We start from the raw sequence: 6,161 nt of genomic DNA, 5'->3' as shown, positions 1-6,161 counted from the left end.
GTCAGGACACTGTGACAGGAGTGATGTCAGCCTCCCCTGCACATGGGTGTGGCCTTTAACTAGCATCTTGCCTACTGGAGGGGATAAGATGCTGCTTGGACCTCCTGGCCAGGCTCGCCCAGAAGGAGGCATGCCCTCTACTCTTCTGGTCACCATGAGCTGGAGTGTGGATGTGACGATCGGCTTCACAGACCTTATGGGTAAGGGCAGCTCATGAGGGGTTGCAAAGCCATGGGATGAACGGAGCCTGGGGGTGGGGGGAGAGGAGAGAGATTTACTCTATCTCTGTTATCTCCAGTAGCTCTTGTCACTTACAGGGGCTGAAACCTGTATCTTAACTATGGAGAGGTTTAGGAAGGATATTTGAGGAATTGAGTCTCCCACCCACAAATTCAAATATTGAAGTCCTAATCCCCAGCATATCAGAACATGGTCTTGTTGGGAAATAGAGTCATTGAGTTGTAATTAATATGAGGTTGCCTGCGTTCGTGCTATGCGGCTTCAGTCGTGTCCTACTTTTTGCAACCCTACAGGCTGTAGCCCGTCAGGCTCCTCTGTCCATGGGATTCTCCAGGCAAGAATACTAGAGTGGGTTGCCATGTCCTCCTCCAGGGGAATCTTTCTGACCCAGGGATCGAACCCATGTCTCTATGTCTCTAAAGCTCTAATATGAGGTTGCATGGGCCCTAATCTATATGACTGATGTCCTTATAAAGAGGGGAACCGAACACAGGGACACACACACAGGGAGAAGAAGATGTAAGGATGAAGGCAGAGATCAATCAGGGTGATGATTCTACAAGCCCAGGAACACCTAAGATTACAGGAGCAGAGAGAGAGAGGCCTGGAGCAGACTCCCACTTTGGAGCCTCAGGACCCAGCCTTGTGGACACTTTGACCTTGGATTTCTCGTCCTCAGAACTGTGAGAATCTGTTTCTGTGGTGTAAGCCACCCAGTTTGTGGAAGGTTTTTAATGCAGCCTAGGAAACAAATACAATAGCTCTTGTGCTTTAAGGAGCTCATTAATAACACTCCATTAATATCATCCATAGTATCATAATATCATTAATATCACTCCATTAATATGAAGTGGCCAGAAGAACCTCCATGCCACCCCTAGGGGGTCAAAGTGCTCTGGGGTGAGAAGTGCAGCGTCAGCTCGGGGTAAAGGCTTGTCACACATGCGTCCCCACATCACACAGAGCATGCACTCGGCCTCCCAGCCCCCACCTTGCTGTCCTCTGCAAGGAGTCTCGTCCCCTTGCTCCTTCCAAGACTGACCCTTCTGTTGTCTCATGCCCCAGCGGCCATCCACAGCTTACCACCCCATTCTCGTTTGTCTATCCTGGTATATTTTATGTCTTAACACACTATTGACCAGGGGATTTTGCAGAAACCAAATCCTGTTGCTGGTGTTTTGTTATGTAAGTGAATATTGAAATGACTCTGGTCAATAATGTTTCAGTAACAAAATATGTATGACTATATCTCTGGTCATTAAGTTGTTAATCAGCACCTTTAATGCCTTTTGCCCAAACCAATGATCTCTGGGCCATTTACATATTTTTGCAGACTGTTTATAGCACCTGGTGCCCTAAGAATCCCATTAAACCCCCAAGGCCAGTTGTTGGGAGGGAGGAATGTAGCCTCATTATCGATTATGTCGAAACACGTTTGCTGGTCAAAGTACTGCAGGCAGATTCCCAAGGCCACATCCTAATCTCTCCATTGCAGCTCAGTACATGGCATCACCAACTCAATGGACATGAGTTTGAGTAAACTCTGGGAGTTGGTGATAGACAGGGAGGCCTGGCGTGCTGCAGTCCATGGGGTCGCAAAGAATTAGACACGACTGAGTGACTGAACTGAACTGAACTGAACAGGCTCACTTAGTAATGATTCTCGTTCATATTGGGAAACAGAACTACTTAAAAATTGGACTACCCCTGGAGAAAATTAGAAATACAGCTGTAATAAAACTTTTTCCAGTTTATTCTTTTTATCCCAGTGAACTCACCACCATTTTCTACTTATTGCACCCCGAGGACACCCAGACCTACAGAGTATCTATTTCACAAAGAACCAAACTGTAAGTCAGAGGGCCTGGGTTTGAATCAAGGCTCTGTAGTTAAATCACCAGGTGACACTATGTTAAGGAAGCTTTCTGAACTGCTGGTTGATATTTGCAAAATGCAAATGACAATGCCCACCTCCTGGGGGTGGGGCTGCTTAAGGATCATAAGACATAATATAATGCAAAAAGCACCTGGCATGGAGGAAGCACGCAATGCTAATTTTCACCCCTTTCTACTGAGGCTGGATGTAGTTACACCAAAGTTATTCCTTTATTCCTTTTCCCAAAAGATCTCCAAAGAAAATTAAGAATCCCATGAATTAGGTATAACATCCCTATTTATTGTTTCTTTTGTGGTGGAGATGGAGATATTAGCTGTATTGGATCACTAGTTCCCAGCCTGTTCTCAGATGCTGTGGGAGGGATGTGTGTGAAGGCGGGGATGATATTTTGGATCATCTCAAAGTCTGGAGAAGGAGATGCAATGGCAGTGTAGTGGGAGAGAGAAAGCTCTGGAAATGCTAGAATAGACGCAAGCCAGGAGGAAGCATGGTCCACCCCACATGCCGGCAGTGTCCCAGTGGAGGAAAACTGCTTCATGTCATTTCATGGAATCCTTATGAGAACCTAAGACCTCGATAATATTATCCGTGTTGTACCCATGGGGAAACTGAGTCTCGGGGCTGAGACAAACACAGGTGGCAGGAGCATGGGTCAAATTCCAGACCAGGGCCCTGAAGCATCCCTCTTTCATATAATAAAATGTCCCATAAAGTTGCTACAACCGTGCGATCATTTTGCTTTGGGTTGTATTGCTCTGTTTTCTTGTCTAACTGTGAGAAACACTGGGAGAGTCTCAAAAGAAATTTAAAAGCCAAGTTATTCATAAAAGGTTGCTTAAAACCCGAACTTCCCACTTCAAGACTTAGAAGCAGTACATTATCGCATTTTTCCTTTAGGGAACTCAGTTCTGCCCTTTATTCTGCGAGAAGGAGGGACTGGTGGAGGGAGGGGGTGCGCAGGGGGAGGGAGAGGAGGGGGGGAGGGAAAGAGAGTGCTGTCACCCCCACCTTCATTTCAGACACAAGCATGGTACTCACAGCAAGGTCCCAGGGCTGGGGGCCCTGGGTCTTCAGCACTGCCTTGCCTCCTACCCACAGGAAAATAGTGTTTGAAGATCCCCACAGCCTAGTTAATATTTGTCAGGTCAATTCCTAGAACCGGTATGAAGTGACCTTTTCTTTACAGTTTCCGTCCTGCTGGCCTGTCCTGCAGAGTGAGATCCTGGACCCAGCGAGTGACGACATTTGCATATGGATGGTGACATCAGGGGGTTGTGATGTGGCAGCTGCTGACCCATTACTGGTGTTTCGTGTGTTCTGGGCCATGTTCTTTATCAATCACTCTGAATATGAGGTGTTAACTAAACTTGCTGTGGTGATCATTCCACAATATGTGTAAGTCAAACCATCATGCTGTATACCTTGAACAAATCCTTCATGGACCCCCTCTACTAAATGGAACTAACTGAAGCAGGAGGTAGGTGCCCCCACCCCCAACAACCTCAGGGTAAGCAGATGGAGTTTATTCCCTGGGGAATATACAAGTTCCAAAACTTCAAAATATAAATAGCAGGACCATCAGGAGAGAAAGCTGGGCCCTGCCCAAATAAGAGATAAGGGACCACATATTTCTCATTTTCACAGTCAAGGAAATCTTGCTGACTGGAAAGCTCCTGGAGGTTAAAAAGGGAGGGGGCACCACCCCATAGTAAGTGTTACGCATAGTTCTCTCCGATGGAACTCATCTTGACCGAAAGATGGACATGTACACACGAGGGGACCCATCTTCCCAACCCAGGAGTCAAACTGGGGTCTCCTGCATTGCAGACAGATTCTTTACCAACTGAGCTATCAGGGAAGCCCAACTATGGATTCAGAACCAGGCAAACCCAGAAGAAATGCCCCATGTAAGTGATTAAAACTCCCATGAGGGCACCCCTCTCTCTCTTTCTCCGAGTCTACCCATGTCTGTCCACTTGTACTGTACTCTATTCCCCTAGATAAACACTTTAATTGTTTTGGTACTTTTTGTCTTTGTGGGAATTCTTTTCTGCAAAGCCAAGGGGCTGGGGCCTTGTCACTGACCACTGATCTAGTGATTAGGAATTGGCTCTCTCCCTGCAGCAATCCGACCTCAGTCTCTGACCAGGAACGGAAACCCTGCTTCAAGCCACTGCATGTCGGGGCCACTAAGGTCAGAACCAGGCCCTCAACATCCTCTACGATCACCTTCCCTCTCTGCCTCTGCCGTGCATCTGCTTGGATATGACCCGTGCCCAAGCATGGGTCTCCTGGCCTTCCTCCATTTGTGTATGCTTCTGACTCCACTTCCTCCACATTTTCTGGAACAATCCACCTCACTGTTCCTCTCTCGAGTTAGTTCCTTTACTGAACTACTTTTCCAAGTTACTCTTGCGGCCCATCCCCAGGCCTCTCCTTTCTTGTAGCTTGGGTTTAACTGATAATGCCAATGGCAAGCCCTTTTCTTGGGCATCTTTGTTAAAAGAATGAAAGTTCTAGCCCTGAAATGACTCCTCTGGTAAGTGGATGGGATTCCTTGGGGCTCACATAGTCCCCAGAAGACCACACTTGGGTTGTGTCCTAAATCCCACCACAGAGGGACTTTTCATGTCTTGAGGGGGCCCAGGTCACTCTTGTCCAGTCTAAGGCTCCTGGGTCTACTGGTGGCCCCCAGGGGGTTCTGTCTTGGTCATGTCATTACACGGATCAGGAGTCAGTGCCCCCTGCCCCATCTTTGTCCACTCGTCTCATTCCTGGCCTTGTGTTTTCAGCACTGGACCTGGAATTTCTACCAGAAGAGCCTCATTTCCCCATCTGGCCTAGTCTGCTCTGGCTGCTACGCTGGGCTAGCCCGTCCAGGCAAGGTCCTGCTGCGTGGGTAGCACTACTGGGTCAGCCTGTTTGGTAAATGTCTTTGTGCCCTTGGCCTCTGGACCCGACTTGTCAAATGTCTGGTTGCCATCAGACTCCATGATTCCGTATGTCCAAGGCAGTTCATAGCCAGCTGGGTAATACCCAAGTCCCAGCCACACGCACGTGCGTGCACGCACGCACGCACACACACACACACCCTATGCTGTGCACGATTGTCCTTTTTTTCCCACATCACTTTTACTTCCTGTCCGGTAGGGGGCAATAATAACTCTCTCATAGAAGGCTGTTGTAGCTCAGTTGGTAAAGAATCTGCCTGTAATGCAGGAGACCCAGGTTTGATCCCTGGGTCAGGAAGATCCCCTGGAGAAGGAAATGGCAACCCACTGCAGTATTCTTGCCTGGGAAACCCCATGGACAGAGGAGCCTGGCAGGCTACAGTCTGTGGGGTCGCAAGAGTTGGACAGGACTTAGCGACTGGATGACAACTACTACTGCTAGAAGGTTGGTATAAAGACGGAAAGAGACCAGATGAGGGACAGAGAAGATGCTGTCAATGTATTTGGGACCCTCAGCCTCTCCGGTACCCCCATCTCTCCGTGGAGCTGGGTGAACACATGGAAGCCCACCCAGGGGTCTGTCCTCTTCCCAGCCTACTCTCTGCAGTGGGACCTGCCTCTGCCTGGGGCTGCCGGGGGCAGGGGGCAGGGGGAAAGTACAGATGAGGGGCCACGCTCTGACTGCCAGTTGGGCGGGAAGCAAGGCTGTGAGGATAGGGTGTGTGTGTGTGCGCGCGCGCTTGTGTGTGTGGCTGGGACTTGGATATTACCCGGCTGGCTGTGAACTGCCTTGGACATATAGAATCATGGAGTCAGATGGCAACCAGACATTTGACAAGTCAGGTCAATGACTGAAACAGCCCTCCCGCACATGCTCACCCACTCAGAATTGCTTCTCTGCCTACGTCAGCCTTGTTCTGGGATAGAAGACATCCTGGCCAAATGTCCCTGGCAGACTCCCTCATTCTCCTTCTTATGCAGCTCTGTTACTGGACAGAAGACCAGCGAAGACCCATCCCCACTCCATTCCCAGACCATGTTTCTCAGTCTCAGTGTCTCTGATGCACGTCTGG

This window comes from Giraffa tippelskirchi, chromosome 12 (assembly GCF_054371585.1).
Source record: "Giraffa tippelskirchi isolate mGirTip1 chromosome 12, T2T-mGirTip1v1.2.pri, whole genome shotgun sequence".
Taxonomy (NCBI): Eukaryota; Metazoa; Chordata; class Mammalia; order Artiodactyla; family Giraffidae; genus Giraffa; species Giraffa tippelskirchi.
The sequence above is the reverse complement of the archived record's forward strand: the minus strand, read 5'-3'. Positions refer to the sequence as shown.